This window comes from Scylla paramamosain, chromosome 15 (assembly GCF_035594125.1).
Source record: "Scylla paramamosain isolate STU-SP2022 chromosome 15, ASM3559412v1, whole genome shotgun sequence".
Classification (NCBI taxonomy): Eukaryota; Metazoa; Arthropoda; class Malacostraca; order Decapoda; family Portunidae; genus Scylla; species Scylla paramamosain.
The window spans coordinates 17,543,512-17,561,011 of record NC_087165.1 but is presented as its reverse complement, the minus strand read 5'-3'; the positions used below and the strand labels follow the sequence as shown (position 1 = coordinate 17,561,011).

Below are 17,500 nucleotides of genomic sequence, written 5' to 3'. Positions count from 1 at the left end.
AATGTGCTTCTCCACCTATCTTGAATTTGAGCTCTTTCAAGGAGCGAGAGGTACACTGACCTTTCTTTCTCAAGATTTCGTAATTTTTTGTAACCCTTAGTGTGTCTTTATTGTCTTCGCGTGGGACTAATAATAGCCTCCATAGATATTGGAAAAAATCTGTTTCCCACTAGTGATTGTACGTAACTCAAATAGACTCAGTAATTACGTTGATAATACTAAATCAGTAGTGAGTTTAAGATTGGTTCGAATTATGGTTAGGGGTTGTAGGCGAGTATACGTAGGTGTGTACGTTTCATATAAGGACTGCTACGTGTAGGTGTGCTGGTATTTTTGCTGCTGTCCGTTTGTTATTGTGCTTTTATTCCATAGCAGCAACTTTGACTTTGGAATCTACAATACCTCCAACACTTTTTTTTTTTTCTTTTCCACAGCGGCATTGCTTTCATTTCCACAGTTAAAAGAAAATAGCCCACAATATTTTCTCCACTTTTGTTGTACAGTTTCAACGTTGTTATATGTGTATTTTTCCCTTTTTTTTTCATGTCATCGTTCGTGTTTGTGGTGAAAAAGGGGCTTGTGTAAGTGTTGTTGTTGCTATTGTTGTTGTTGCTGTTGTCGATGTTGCTGTTGTTGTTGGTACTACTCTCGCTGTTGCTGCTGCCATTGTTGTCGTTGTTGTTGTTGTTGCTGTTGTTGTTGTTGCTGTTCTTGCTGTTGTTGTTGTTGCTGTTCTTGTTGGTACTACTCTCGCTGTTGCTGTTGCCATTGTTGTTGTTGTTGTTGTTGTTGTTGTTGTTGTTGTTCTTGTTCTTGTTACTACTGTCGCTGCTGCTACTAGCATTGTTGTTGTTGGTGGTGGTGCTGTTGTTATTGTTGTTGTTGTTGTTGTTGTTGTTGTTGTTGTTGTTGTTGTTGTTGTTGTTGCTGTTGTTGTTACTTCGTTGTTGTTGATGCTGCTGTTTTGTTGTTGTTGTTATTGTTGTTGTTGTTGTTGTTGTTGTTGTTGTTGATGATGGTGGTGGTGTTGGTTTTATTTCATCATTCCCATCAACCTTCTCACCATCACCGCCACCACGATCTCCACCACTACCACCATCATCATCAGCAGCAGCAGCCGCATTATTGCCATTGACAGCATTATCATCATCATCATCATCATCATCATCATCATCATCATCATCATCAACAGTAGCAGCAGCAGCATTTGCAGTGTAAAAGGTACTAATCGTAGTAGTAGTAATAATAGCAGCAGTATTGTCATTGGTATCAGCGTCATTAGTAGTAACAGTGATAGTAATAAAAAAAAATAGTATGAAGAACTTGAAATAGAAAAACTAGTGAAAGTAAGGCAGAATTTCTTGGAAAAGATAATAATGCGTTTGGAGCGAAAGACCAATTAAAATAATGAGATGCATGAGTAGACTGAGTGGATTGAATGGTGGGTGCCTTCTCAAAGTCTGGTGTGAAAGAAAAGCCAAAGAACGCCTGACTTCTCATCTCTAAAATTATTGATTGGTGCAGAGCAAACATAGTATTGTTCAATGCCTCAAAAACTCAATTCTTCCAGTTATCAACTCGACACAGCCTTCCAGCCGGAATCAAAAGCTTTTCGTCTCATCAACTCTTGTCCTCTAAATGATTGTCTTCAGCCTCTTTTTCATCGCCGCAATGTTGCATCTCATATCTTCTACCACTATTTTCATGCTAACTGATCTTCCTAACTGCATGTCTCCTCTCCTCCCGCACCCTCGCTGCACAAGATTTTCTTCTTTCTCTCACCCCTATTCTGTTCACCTCTCAAATGCAAGAGTTAACCAGTATTCCCAGTTATTCATCCCTTTCTCTGGAACTCCCTGCCTGCTTCTGTATCTCCTTCTTCGGGGATCGACATCTCAGTGGGGCTTTTTCTTTTTTTATTGGATTTTTGTTGCCCTTGGGCGGTGTCCCTCCTATATGAAAAAAAAAAAAGTCGTCGTACACAACCTTCTTTGGCAGCTGTTTTACGCTCAAGTCCTCCATTATGCACCCCATCCTCCTCTGCCTTAGCCTTGCTTTCCTTCTCCTCCTGAGTTATAAAAATGGACAAGACCGGCAATAAAATAACAACAAAAGGACCTCCATTCTATCGGCGCCATAGCTAAAGTTATTCCAATTGCGTATAGCGAAAGCTGACATGCTAAGAGCTACTGCAGGTGTAAGGAGTCAGACAGAAAGTGGAGCTGGTGTTCGGCTGGTAAGATTTAATTAAGCTGCTGAAGCTGTGTCAGATGCCGGATCTCAGTATATGAGTATTTCTTAATTTCTCAAGAGTACCCTTCCTCCTCTTAGTTTAAATAGATTGGGAGTGAAATTCCAGGGATGTTCAGCCGTATGAGAAAGCGAATACATGGCAGTGAAAAAGACGAAATCTTGTGAGTGTTTCATCAAGCAAAGTGTCATCCAAACACGAGTCAATATCACCATCTGCACACGCCGCGAGCCGTCCTTAGCAGATAGGCTCAATAAGTGCGATCTGTTTTCTTGCATACAGACTGAAATGTACGTTCTTTTTTTTTTCGAGTGTTCATTTTTTTTCAAGCATGTTTTTATGTATTTAATTTCATCATATTTCTTTTTTGGTAGTTTTTCCCAATTTTACTATTACATTTGTATTTTCTTGTGAATGTATGTTTGAACAAGATTGTGTATTTTCAGTGTAACATGGAATATGTCTGCAACACTGAAATATATTTGATGTGTCATGAGTCATGCAGAAAATAACAAGTGATTGCTATTTTTTTCAGAATTCCACTGAGCGGCACCGTCACCTCCTCTCCCTCTGCCAGGTAAGCTACGTGCTCAAATTTCTCCTGCGGCAGTGCGCGGCGAGATGGCGAGATGACACGAGTCGACTTTCTTATATTTGACTAGGATGGATTTGACCCAGAAATAAAAAAAAAAAGTGACAGCTTCTTGTCTTTTATATAATGAAAATATGTATTTTTGTATGGTGAAAAATTAGTGTAAAAGCCTCACCCTTAACAGCTTCCATGTCAGTCCTGTCACGTCCTACATATTCAGGGCAAGACTCATTCATGAAATTTGTCATCACAATTGATTTCCATGAGTAGTGTGATGTATTGCGTATATTATAAACGCTTTAGTTACTCATATGAAATGCGAACGTATCACATTTCTTTCTATTCGTAGTTAATGGCTGTAAATAATACTGTGATATTTACAACACATTAACGAGATGTGCCTGCATCAGTAGACACGGAATATTGTCTGCATTTGATGAAACGTATGAAAGAGTGGCGGTGATATTTGCTTTGACGTTAAGTAAAGCTTCTATAATTGGTTTCAACTCAGTCATGCCTTAACCTAAAACACACTTACACTTACACACACACACACACACACACACACACACACACACACACACACACACACACACACACACACACACACACACACACACACACACACACACACACACACACACACACACACACACACACACTGTTCATAAAGATCAATAAAACCTGAATATGTCTAATAAGCACGTTCGTAACATATCAAGCATTCCGATGTCAATTGAGTGATGGCCCATGATACTGAAATCTGCATCCTGCACAGCCAGTCAGGGCCAGGTGTTGTTGCATTCCTCCGGAAGCCTGCCGTGCTTGTCAGCTTGTTTGAGTAAGTTTAATCACGTGGAGACCAGCGTGACGTCGTCATGCTCGTGGCTGAAGAAAGTTCAACTTTTCAGTCGGGGAAACGGCAACTTTGAGGACTCTTGCCATGAAAAAAAATAATAAATAAATCTGGAAATGAATCAGTAAGCAAAGTGACGCGTACACGATATACGAGTACGACTACTGATTGATGATGGTGGTCGACCTAGTGATGATGATGATGCAGATATCCCGGAAGATGTAGTCGGTGGGTTGGTGAGGAAAGGAAACCCGGGGTGATGAGAGGAAGAGGAAGGGGGATTTGGGACAACGATTTCCTGACGTAGAAGAAAACTTTTCATATTGCAGACGCCACTTTTTAAAGCGACCGGTGTGATAGGCATTTGGATGGAAGATGAAAAGTTGTCTGGGTGCCTGATGGATGGTGGCGTGCGTGGTGGTGGGAGGGGGGGGGGGTTGGAGACTGGAATGGATGGAGGAACGCAAGAGACGGATGACAGTGAGGCTGATGCTGTTTGGGGGGAAAGGAAGCTGAAATTATCGAAATGGAAATGGCAAGTGGATGAACATGAACTTTTGCTGCTGAAGAGAGGATGCTATGACAAGGGTATTGTCCTTTCTAACATGATCACTATATTCAGATCATAGTGAGGAAAAGTAATCATAATAATAATAATGATAACATAATAATAATAATAATAATTCTCTCTCTCTCTCTCTCTCTCTCTCTCTCTCTCTCTCTCTCTCTCTCTCTCTCTCTCTCTCTCTCTCTCTCTCTCTCTCTCTCTCTCTCTCATTTCTAATATGAGCACGACCTGTTCGCAAAAGTACTATTTCTGCTGTTATAGCGAGGAGCCTCTATGATATCAGATTGACGGCAAATACCGGTGGGTGATGCTTGCTTGCCAACAGCCTCCTGTCTTCCTACGAGTCCTACAGAGGTTAGATGTACTTGTAGCTACCTTATGGTAATATTTCATAGGCTAGAGCTTTATTGCCACTTAAGTATGTGGCGTACTTGAGCCACTGAACTGCAACAGTGAGACAGTTAAGCGGACTGACGGGAAAGTCTGATGCCTCGATTTTTTTTTCTTGGATCCTTTAATGTCCTTGAATTTAGAAATATGTAGCTGTCATGTTATCTCAGTTCAGCATTTCTTGCGCCCCTGACAGACATCTCGATCTTGAAGGCTGAATTGTTGCCGTTCGATTAGTGACATTCTTGCATCTAAGGGACGTGTATCTGTGTGTGTGTGTGTGTGTGTGTGTGTGTGTGTGTGTGTGTGTGTGTGTGTGTGTGTGTGTGTGTGGCCAGAATAGAATACATAAAATAGAATAGATTTTGTATGAATGTTCAGACTTAAAAAAAAAAAAAATGTGGAGCGGGCGAGTGTTTCTGGCAGCCAAAAAATTATTCGCAGTATTTCACAAGTTCGAAAAATTAATGGGGGCTTGGCTGTCCGACAGTTTTGCGCCAGGGAGCGAGAAATATGAATGGGCATTTTTGAAGCTGGTGACTGGCGAACATGTTCCTTTGATTATGGTTGGTTGGGAGAATAAAGACAAGATCATATACAGCTCACGTTTTTTCTTCGGCAATGACAACAGTACTTGTCATGTCACACACTAGAAGATTCAGAAGAAAATAAAACGTGAATTTTCCTTTACTCATATCATATCACTTCGATCCTTTGTTGAAAGAACACACACACACACACGCACACACACACACACACACACACACACACACACACACCACACACACACACACACACACACACACACACACACACACACACACACACACACACACATATATATATATATATATATATATAGAGAGAGAGAGAGAGAGAGAGAGAGAGAGAGAGAGAGGAGAGAGAGAGAGAGAGAGAGAGAGAGAGAGAGAGAGAGAGAGAGAGAGAGAGAATTGTGTTATCAACGAGATTTTTACGTTGGTTTAGTCTTGAATTGTGCTGCCTGCCACCATTACGCTCCGCACCTGGCGATCCTCTCACTGGCGTCATCTCCGGGTCGTGCTGCACCACATTATTTCCTTGACTGTAGATCTTCCTCCTGCTGTTGTCCGTTGTCTAATATTGTCTCACTTATTACCGAAGTTTTCATAGGTGTCCTAGCAAAGATAGGATTGAGTTTCGTCCTCATAAAAGATTTTGTTTGACAGACTGCCCGGATTTGAGGTTACATGTATGTATATGTGAGATGTGACTGCCTTTATTTGTATTATTTTTTTTTTTTTTTACAGGAGTTTCAAAAAAGGTAGTACTAGTAGTAGTAGTAGTAGCAACAGCAGCAACAGTAGTAGTAGTAGTAATAGTACTAGTAGTAATAATAATAATGATAATAATAATAATAATGATAATAATAATGATAATAATAATAATGATAATAATAATAATAATGGCAATCATAATTACACGCATTGTAAGAAAATAGATAATAATCTTGCGAGCGAACAAAAGTCAAGATTGCCTGAGTTGAAGAAAATCAGAACGTTTCAGTCAAGGAAAGGAGAAAGAAACGGGAATCAGTGTGAAACTTATTTTTTTCTCTTTTGAGAATCGTGTAATAGTAATAATAATAATAATAATAATAATAATAATAATAATAATAATAATAATAATAATAATAATAATTGCGATAACAAAAAATAATAAAAATAATAATAGTAATATGATAATAATAATAATAATGATAATAATAATAATGATAATAATAACAATAATAATAATAATAATAATAATAATAATAATAATAATAATAATAATGATAATGATAACGTTGGTGGTGAAAATCATGCTGATAAATAGCGTAGTACGAAAAACGTTATGTTTGCAATAAAAATGCCACGTTAAACATCATTCGAGGAAGTAAAAATGTTTTAATTAAGAAATAAAAAAAAAAAAAAGAAAAATGACAATGTAAAAAAAAAAAAACGTAACATTTCTCTCTGGAAGGTAAAAATGATTTCCCTCAGGTCTTAGGGAGAAACGTCCTACGCAAGCAACGGTAATTTGTAATTTTTTTCTTAGTTAACTTAGCGAGCACTGTAGGTTGATTTCCCGTGTGTGTGTGTGTGTGTGTGTGTGTGTGTGTGTGTGTGTGTGTGAAACTAGTATTTAGACAAACTGTGATTAGTGAACGTTGACATGCAGATGAGACTTAGACATGAAGTAGGGAAGAGCAGTTCAGTTTGCATGCTGAGGACAAAAGCCATCAGAGAGAAAGTGGAGTAGCAAGGTGGAAGGATGGCATGCCGCATGGGAACCTGCTCTGAGTAAAATGTTGAGTGTCATTGTGTGAGAAGAGACAGTGAAGTGGTTTGCCTGCACTGAGAAAAGAAAGATGGAAGGGTTCATAAAGACAATATATGTAAGCGAAAATAATTATTCATATTGGAAAGGACTTAATACATATGTAAAAATAGAGAATGAAACAGCAGAGACTATTTAGATGGTGAGATGGAAGTTATTCTGTGACAACTTGAGAGTAGCACACAATATATACATATATATATATATATATAGAGAGAGAGAGAGAGAGAGAGAGAGAGAGAGAGAGAGAGAGAGAGAGAGAGAGAGAGAGAGAGAGAGAGAGAGAGAGAGAACGACAAGTGTGAATAAAAAAATTATTTAGAGAGCTGTACGTCTGATATAAATACTTAGAATTGTGTTGTTATAAATTTGATATCAGACGAAGCGAAGAGTGTTTTGGCGGTAACACTACTATGTGTTTCTGAGGAGTCGTCGTGTCGGGACGAGAGGTGCGCTGCAGGCCCTCCTCTTCTTCATCAGATAGTGTGAATGAAGTGTAATTTTGGCGGAACTCAAGCGAGCCGGATCCCTAGAGACGCAATCTATTGTGTGAATCAGCCTTTAATCAGAAAAAAAAAAAAAAGAGAGGAACGTAGGAAGTGTGTCTGACTCTTAGATAATTAAACTTCGATGTGCAATAATTACTATTTCGGTGCCCTAAAGGTGACGTTACCAATACCTGGATAGATGAATAATTAAAGATACATACAGTTAACTCAGTGTCGTTGGTGTGTGTGTGTGTGTGTGTGTGTGTGTGTGTGTGTGTGTGTGTGTGTGTCTGTGTGTCTGTGTCTGTGTCTGTGTGTGTGTGTGTGTGTGTGTGTGTGTGTGTGTGTGTGTGTGTGTGTGTGTGTGTGTGTGTGTGTGTGTGTACGCGCGCGCGCGCGGATGTGTTTTCTATGTGCCATGGGAATTTGACAAAAGTAAAGAGAAAGTAGTGTGTAAAGAAAACTTTCAACGCTTCCAAAGGTCAGAGAAAGTCACGCAAAGTTTAAGCCAAGTTAGTACTTCGGGTGTCTTCATACTCTTTTCTTGAAACAGTTGAGGTAGTAGGAAGGAGAAAAATATTAAATAAGCAAAATTCCAGAGTTTACTAATGAAAGGGATGAAAGAGTGCAAGTACTGATTAACTCTGGCATTAGCAGGGAGGATAGAATAGAGATGAAAAATAGATAGAAAGTCTTGTGCAGCGAAACCCCTGGAAGCGTGTGTGTGTGTGTGTGTGTGTGTGTGTGTGTGTGTGTGTGTGTGTGTGTGTGTGTGCATGTGTGTGTGTGTGTGTGTGTGTGTGTGTGTGTGTGTGTGTGTGTGTGTGTGTGTGTGTGTGTGTGTGTGTGTGTGTGTGTGTGTGTGGTGTGCTGTGATCTTAACCTTTGGAGGAAGCGTGTTTGAGGAAATGGAGAACCGAGAAACACAACACATAATTAACGCGCGTGGGGCTGCCCGTGACACCTGTTGACAGGAGGGAAGGTGAAGCGGGATCGGTAAACCCAAGACAATAAAGCAGGAAAATGTTTAGAGGGAAATTTTTATAAAGATGGTTAAGTTAAATGTCCCTTCCGGGAAAAGTAATCGTGTCGTGAAATATTCCTTGCATGACTAAGAACTGATTGCATGTCGGATTGAAGTATAAGGCAATAGAGAGAGAGAGAGAGAGAGGAGAGAGAGAGAGAGAGAGAGAGAGAGAGAGAGAGAGAGAGAGAGAGAGAGAGAGAGATGTACTGATACATGAATAGGAAAGGGTATCAGAAAATTAATACAATGAAAAATAAAAGAGCAAAATATGATTGATGAAAACTGGAACTCTAAGAATAGAGGGGAAGTTTGTAAAATTCTTAAAATATATCGTTCAAGTCTTATCCAACCAAACCAACTTTTCTCTCGAGAGAGACACGATATATATATATATATATATATATATATATATATATATATATATATATATATATATATATATATATATATATATATATATATATATATATATATATATATATATATATATATATATGTGTGTGTGTGTGTGTGTGTGTGTGTGTGTGTGTGTGTGTGTGTGTGTGTGTGTGTGTGTGTGTGTGTGTGTGTGTGTGTGTGTGTGTGTCTCTGTGTGTGTGTGTGTGTGTGTGTGTGTGTGTGTGTGTGTGTCTCTCTCTCTCGATAGGACAAGATACATATTAACATATTAACAACATTTCTACATTTTTAACAGGAGAAACACTCGTGAGAACCCGGCTAATTATCTATGTGGCTTTGGAAAATAGCCGTGGTGAGAGAGAAAACCGCTTCTGAACACCGTCCTTGATTAGATTTCTTGGTGTTGGCTATGACTTAACACTAAAGGGAAACTTACCTTGTTCAGTTATTAAAGTAACAGAATGTAGATAGTGGATGGCGACTCAGGATCGCGAGAAATACAGCGGTAGAAGACATAAGAGGAGACATGAGATGGAGCTCATTTATGGAGAGGATGGCGAACGGAAAATTAGTATTCATGAAGGGAAATGAAGGAGGGTGTTGGACTAATGTAGGATAAGACCATCGTTGGGAAAAACAAAATAGACAGACAAGGAGAGAGAACCTGAAAGAAATTTAAAGCAATATAGGGACTGAAATGAAGGAGGGGGATGAAGATAAGTACAAGACCTTCAATGGAAAAAAAAAATATATAGGCGAGCAAGGAGAGAGAAACTGAGAGAGAGTTGTAGCAATGTAAGAACAAAGAAAGTTAAGAATAGTCTAGTACAGTGGTTTAGCTACGTATATGGACAGTATGAATAGGATAAAGGTTATGTATGGTATGGCACAAGAGGAAACAGAAGCCTGAAGAACTGGGGCTCTGCGTTACAATTCCAAACAGAGAATAGTACTTTAGAGGGGAAGGATAAAGATAAGAAGGAACAAAGGTAAAGTTGCCGTTTTCGCATGAGGGAAAACAGACACGACAGAACACGTTGCTATAGAATGCAGCAGGTACAATAAACAGAGGGGAAAGCTGGCGTCAGATGCATTCATAATAGTTGCAGATCAAGAGCACACAGAAATCAAGGGGAGGAAGGATGTCTAGAAGTACGTATTGAACTATTGTAGAAGGAAGAAACTAGCTAGTAGAATTCGCACTTGTGTTTAATGCTGAGTTTGGAAGAAAGCTCACAAGCAATGACATAACGGAAGAAATAAAGGAGGGGTGTAAAACTGTATTCGCATATATATGTGGAGTGATAACCAAGGTGGAAACGATGAGGAAATGAGGAAATTGATTGTTTGGAATCTTCCTTTCCCTCCCCCTTTCTCTCTCTCTCTCTCTCTCTCTCTCTCTCTCTCTCTCTCTCTCTCTCTCTCTCTCTCTCTCTCTCTCTCTCTCTCTCTCTCACTCATTTTATCCTTTCCTTCTTAGCCTTATTCCCCGTTGCGTAAGAAGAAATAGAAGATAAAAATGTGAAATAAGCAAAGGAAGAGAGAAAAGCATAAGGGAAGCGATACAAAGCGGTAAATATCACATATAAAAAAGTAAGAAAACTATGCACTTAAAAATATACACATCATGGGTGTCTTATTATTAACCAACGTGTTTGTTTATCTTGGTGAGTAAGTGAGGAAAATGAAAATATCTTGCTCCCTTGAGTTCAAATGTGTGCCGCTTGAAAATTTTACTAAAAGAGGTAACAGTTTGTTTGTTCGGAGGTCTATTTGCCTTGAGTTGCTTGTGTTGCTTGGAGGAACACACACACACACACACACACACGGACACTTTTATCTTCCTATGTTATACACACCCGAAGGAGAGAGAGAGAGAGAGAGAGAGAGAGAGAGAGGGGGGGGGATATTCCTTCACGTCACGTACCAGGGAGAGGTGGTCCTACTGCTTTAACCATTCACGGGGTCTTCTCCTCTGCATGAAAATTTACACGACACGAATTTTTGTCTTGAGCCGCGCAATGCCAAGAGAGTCGCCTGGCTACACATTTTCATCCGTGACACATTTCTGCTCGCAATGCATTTCCTTTTGTGGATCTATTTTTCATCCTGCTAGTAAAGTGTTCGTCTTCATATTATTAATGACAATACGATGTCTGTTCTTTGAGTAACTTTAGAGGACTGTGGTGAAGACTAATACAACAAGCACTGAACGATCTGAACTGCTCTGTCTGTCTTTCTGCTGTCCGTGGTGGCTCTCGATATTATGCTCTAAACTTACACCAAACAATTTTAATAAATTTCATGGGAAGTCACAACAGTCACACGGTTTCTGAATGTTTGGAGAGATGTATCATGCAATATATTTTAACATTATCTGGTCTTCCTGCGCAGTATTTCTCGTGTCTCACAGCCTGACTGGCATGCTTTGCTCTCCCTTTTGTGGCTTTCTTTTCTTTTTTTTTTTTTTCTTTGTATATACGTGAATGAAAAATGGTGAGGTTACTATCCGACCTTAATACTCATCCATATGTCTCCCACCTAACGCACAATCAAAGAAAGCATCAATAAATATAATTATAAATAACCGATAATTTAGCTGTGGTGTACGTGGCTGGGTGTTAGGTGAGGGCTAGGTGGTAAATTGTAGTCGGTGGGTTCCTGGCCAGCGGCTGGAAGTGTTTTCGTAGCTAAGACAGCTTCCTTGAGATTATCCAGTGGCTCCGAGCTTCTAAGTTCTTCTTAACTTAGCGAATTTAATTAAGTAAAACTGGTAGAGTGGCGAGAATACGTCTTAATAGGACTTCTTAGGGTGACTGGCGGGAGGCGACTGCTCTCAGCCATGCAGACTCGCAGCCTCGTGGCTTCCCAGTTCACCACGTCAGAAACAAAAGCAATCCACACTCAATCTATTTCCCAATTTATTTATAGCAATAACTGATATTTAGTTTATATTGAATTAGCCTTAATTACCCTTTAAGATAACTTTGTAACTTATATACACGTCACAACACAAACCAATAAATAATACATTGATATTATGCGAGATACGAGTGGAAATTTTCACAAATAGATTCGCAATGACATGCCACGACCAAAGAAAATTTCTGCGACAGGCTGATCCGTGGGGAACCGAATCTCGCATATGAATAAAAAGCACCAGTATAGCTACATAAAACATCTTTAATTTCAGCGTTTCGGCACACAGACTATGCCATTATCAAGGAGCTGTGGATTTTAAGCTGGCTTATTTGGGCGATGTCTCTTCAGATCTAAAATAAAGCCTTTTTAAATAATAAATAAATAAATAAATAATTTTGTACCCTCAGATAGATTTTAGATTCGTCTTTGCGAATAATTTTAAAATAGGTTAATTTTTTTAAGCTCAAGGACCACCTGCTGACCGACCTAAGATCATCTGTCGTTTGGAAATTCGTTTGCCCTAGTTGCCAGACAGGGTATATAGGCAGCACTGTGCGCTCCTATAAAAGCAGGACAGATGAGCACTTGGTCAGTCGAGCAAGACCGGCCGCCCTCTACTTGCGCCTCCACACTCTGCAGCAAGGGAACACAAAGTGCAGTGTAAATTACCATCTAGGAAAGATTATTTTAAAATTTTATACTTCTCAGATAGAATATTGGATTATTGGAATCAATGTACATAAGAAAATTTGTCCCTGCTTTCATACGCTGTTATTTGTCCACAGCTCCTTGATATTGGTATAGTCTCTGAGCCGAAACGCTGGAATTAAAGATGTTTTTTGTAGCTACACTGGTGTTTTTATTCATCTACCGAAGATTTTTATGATGCAACGAACACTCGAGAAAAATGTCAACATGGAAAATAAGGAACCTCAGTTTCGCTTAGTTCCTGAGCATTACTGACAGGCAAGTGATTTAAATTTGTTTTCTTTTGAGGTGGATTAATTAACAAGGTGTGATAAAGGTGACAGTTTCCTAATATCTAAGGACACTTTGTAATTATTACATGTACTCGTACACTTTTCATCCTTCTTCATCCTCATCTTGTGATGTTCTGCACAGTTATACGATGCTTGTAAAGTTTTACACTCCTTGCTGGTAAACAAACATCTTGCCTCTCATCCCGTCGGCGGAGGCTGTCCAGGCCGCCATTGATCGGCCTCCCTCGGTGGAGTCTCAGCAACAACGCTCGACACCACTCACTCTAATTGTCCTGCTCTTCCTTCTCCACCGGTTGACTCTCCCTCACAAAGGCCTGCTGCCGTTGCTTCTTCCAAAACACCCCTGGGAGGATCCGCACACACTTTATTGTGATATTTTCTAAGCTCACAGACGAACCAGGAGATGGGATTGATCCAGAACCCGACGGCTTGCCTTGATGGCCCGCCCTCACAGACTCTCAAAGGGCGCGGTGTTGACGAAAGAAGCGAGGAAGCGGGAGTTATAGTAACCATGAAAATTAAACCACTTATTATAAACTCATTGTTGTGCAGGTGGTCGAAAAGATTGACTTTAATTAATATCACAAAAAAAAAAAAAAAACACGCAATAATAAAAACTTTTCAATATATTTTTTTTTATTTTATTTGATTATTTTATTATTTTCAGGAAAGTCCATTACTTATTTCACAAACAATAGGCGTTAGCAAAAATTATTTATATATATATATTTGTATTAAAAAATGTAAATATTACATCATTTTAAAGTTACAATGATTATTTCAAAACCTTCCGCTGTGTTATAAGATTCTCTCTCTCTCTCTCTCTCTCTCTCTCTCTCTCTCTCTCTCTCTCTCTCTCTCCTCTCTCTCTCTCTCTCTCCTCTCTCTCCCCTGTAAGTCTTCTTTCAAGACATTCAAAGTAGCTAGAACTAAGAGACAGCGCGAGGACACAAGGGCATTCAGAGAGGGCTTCGCAGAAAAGGAGAAATGGGACAAAGATAGAGAATAAGAAAAAAAGTAAAGCATGAACAATAAGAGGAGAGAATTGAAGGAGCGATGGCAGGAAAATAAGAAAGGACGTACGGGGAGCAAAGATGTGCAGTGAAGAAGAAAGAGCAGGAAACTCAGGAACAGAAGAATGAGAAGTAAAGGAACAGGAGGAGAAAGAACAAAAGGAAGAGCTGCAGAAGGTGAAGGTGGAGGATGAGTAAACGAACAGAAGAGGAAAAGGAGGAGGAGGAGGAGGAGGAGGAGGAGATGAAGGGTAATGTAAGGTGAGAAAAAGGTCAGTAATAGTAAATGAGGTGGTGGTTAAGGTGAAGGAAGAGAGGTAAGTATGGTTTGGAGAGAGATTGGAAGACGACGGGAAGGAATGGAAGGAATGAGATAAAAGGTGAAGAAAAAAGAAGCGCACAATTACGGAAGCCGACGAGCGAAATGAAATAAAAGAAAATAGAATTACAATATTTGACGTGGAGAGGAAATAACACCACATTATGACATCTGTCTATTTTCTCTCTCTCTCTCTCTCCTCTCTCTCTCTCTCTCTCTCTCTCTCTCTCTCTCTCTCTCTCTCTCTCTCTCTCTCTCTCTCTGCAAGTTATACCATTCGTTTTGTTATTTTTGTTTTATGCTGACTTGTTTTTTCTTTCTCTTGTCAGTTAGGTTTACGCGCGCTGGGAGGGAATCGTGCTATTTTGTTACTGCGCCTCGTGTTTGTTGCTGTGAGTCTTGAACCTTTTGTCCGCACTGTTTGACTTGTGTCTGCCGACTTCGATGCTTTAATACTTTCGCTGTTATTCACTTTTCTGCTGATGGTGTGTCTTGTGACTTTTCTTATCCCGCAGATATCACAGAAACACACACTCTCTCTCTCTCTCTCTCTCTCTCTCTCTCTCTCTCCTCTCTCTCTCTCTCTCTCTCTCTCTCTCTCTCTCCTCTCTCTCTCTCTCCTCTCTCTCTCTCTCTCTCTACTAACAACCAACAGAGAGAGAGAGAGAGAGAGAGAGAGAGAGAGAGAGAGAGAGAGAGAGAGAGAGAGAGAGAGAGAGAGAGAGAGAGAGAGAGAAGCACCTGTCTCGCTTTAGTTCTATGCCTGCTGTCCGTCCTGTCCACGTCATTTGCTGCCGGTGACCTCTGCCTCCATTGTATACTACTCTTATGATAGCCATCTGAGTCTCCTCTTGTAATCTGCTGCTATTCTCAGGTTCTGCTATTCTTATGATGACTAACTGCGTCTTGTTTTCCTCGGTGGTCACGTCCCATCTATAAGGGCGGTGATAACTTTCTTCCTATTTGTAATGTTTCCCTTCATTTATTCTTTCTATACTTTCTTACTAGCTTCTTTATTTTTTCCTTCTTCATTCTTGTTTCATAATTGTCCTCCTTGCGTGTTTTATATCTTCTTGCTGTTTATTGGGTTACAACACACCCACCCGTAAATACTGGCTCTTATTTTCCCTCTTGTCCTATTTTCCCTCTTGTCTGGCCCTTTTCCCTCACCAGTCTTGATAAATGCAGAGCAGGGCAAAGCTTTCCCCTCAGTGGCCAGTGTGCGGATTTGAACAGACATCTCACCACTCTATCTTGGCGCACCCCGCCTTTGTTTCCTTTACCTGTATCTATCATCCACCAGCGGAAATATGTATGAAGATAAAGGAGATATAGTCTCTCTCTCTCTCTCTCTCTCTCTCTCTCTCTCTCTCTCTCTCTCTCTCTCTCTCTCTCTCTCCTCTCTCTCTCTCTCTCTCTCTCTCTCTCTCTCTCTCTCTCTCTCTCTCTCTCTCTCCCCCTGCCATTCCTGCACTTCCCTTGCGAATATACGAAAACCCAAACAATAGATATTTAATATATTGTGATACCTTCATTAAATATCAACAGATTGCTTAATTCATAAGTTATATTTGAAGAATTCCTGAACATTATGTTCTCAGTTTTTGCAAGAGAGCAGCAGCAAGCAAAGCCTTTAAGAATGTGGGATTTAGGAGATTATTACGCGTATCAGTGAAATGGTTTATTTATTTGTTTATCTTTTTTTTCCATATTATTGCCTAACTGCAGCCTTTGGGAATGCACACACGCACGCTTGCCTCTTTGGCTCCCCAGCAGGTCAAGTTTGGTGTTTTTTGTGAATCACTGTTGTACGAGTATATAAAATCAATCACGTTTTAAATACTATATCACAATGAAGTAATCGAGATCAAGAAATATTCCATTGTACAAAGAATAGCGATCAGCAACAGACCTTTAGATTCTTCTCATTGGATGCTTGATTACAGTACACTAATCGCTATACTCAGTTTCAATTTAGCGAGGTGGACAATAGTGCCATTGACTGCTGCTTTCACTCGCTGTTTTATTTCAAGACATATGGCAAAGCTGCTTCATCCGTACCAAAATCATTGTTCAGTTGTAAGACACCACATTACTCCTAATTTAGATAATTCGCCACTGTATAATCAATTTAGGGTTTCTGTGGAAACGTCACACATTAGTTTTGCCGTACATTTCAAACAAGACGGGAACATATAGATTAATCAGCGAGTGGGAACTTCACTCAGTAGCAGTGCCAATCGCGTGTCCTAAGGCGGCAAAATTACATACTGTGACGGAGTTGGTGAAGCAGAGTGTAGTAGACTGACGAATCGTTAGCACTGCATTGTTAAAGAGACTGAACGAAGGATGACCGTCAATTTTTGTATAATAATAATTGTTATTGAATACCAATCAGACCTCTCAAACTTAAATAACGTGTTGGGATATGCAAATGGAAAACACGGGTACCTCCGTATTGCCCCCCTCTCTTTACCACTCGGCAGGCTTTGTTTTAGGCGACTCCTCTAGGTGAGATTAAGAGACAGCAGGAGCCGAGGTCAACATCTCGCGCTGCACGTCAGCATTATTATGTTTTGTGTGCTTGACATTCAGACCACCGCTCGTTATAATGCACTACACACCTGTTGCCAGTTTTTCATACATCAGTGTGTCCTGCTCTGTTATTTTAGCACTGGGATATGACTCGCAGGCTTCCTTCCTTGGTAGCTCTACGTGAAGGACGGTGAAATAAATGATGGAAGAATATTTGTATCTATATGTCTGTCTGTCTCTTCCTATCTGTCTATCTACAGTTCTTTCTATCTATCTGTGGTCATCACGATCATATCTATTGTCAATTTAATTAATTACGGTCATTATCATTATGGTTATTGGCATCATCATACAGTCATCGTCGTTATGACTGTCGTGTCATCGTTATCATGTTTATCGCTGCCATCAACCTCACTGTTATCAACTCCGACATTCCTTACCCAAATAAACACAAATAGAGACAATGGACATTCCCCACCCTCACAAGGATCATGCTAACGTTGAAGCGTTGGTTGCACCATTTAAACCACGAAAAATTAACCCTCGTTCGAATTCAAGATGAACCTGATCGACGTTTGGTTTCACGTCTCCTTACCGGCGAGAAGAGACTCCTGATGACTCTTGTGAAGTCGCTGACGAGGCAGGAGTGCATAAGCTCAAAAGGGAAGAAGAGAAGGGTGGCGGCATCTTCAGAGACAGACCAGAATTTGTGTTATGGTTAGGGGCTAAAGGATTTTTAGCAGCAATGGAGAGGCTATTGGATGTGAAAGGAGTGTCAGGC

At 40.0% G+C, this 17,500-nt stretch overlaps 1 protein-coding gene and 1 long non-coding RNA gene across 2 annotated transcripts in view; one reads left to right on the top strand and one right to left on the bottom strand.

Annotated features, from left to right (window-relative positions):
* Positions 1-17,500, top strand: part of LOC135107546 (uncharacterized) — a 114,956-nt gene that overhangs the window by 67,556 nt on the left and 29,900 nt on the right. Inside the window, exon 2 of the long non-coding RNA XR_010271819.1 lies at positions 2,787-2,828. This is a non-coding gene — a long non-coding RNA (uncharacterized LOC135107546). The remainder of the gene's footprint in view (positions 1-2,786; positions 2,829-17,500) is intronic.
* Positions 1-17,500, bottom strand: part of LOC135107545 (tachykinin-like peptides receptor 86C) — a 154,100-nt gene that overhangs the window by 117,409 nt on the left and 19,191 nt on the right.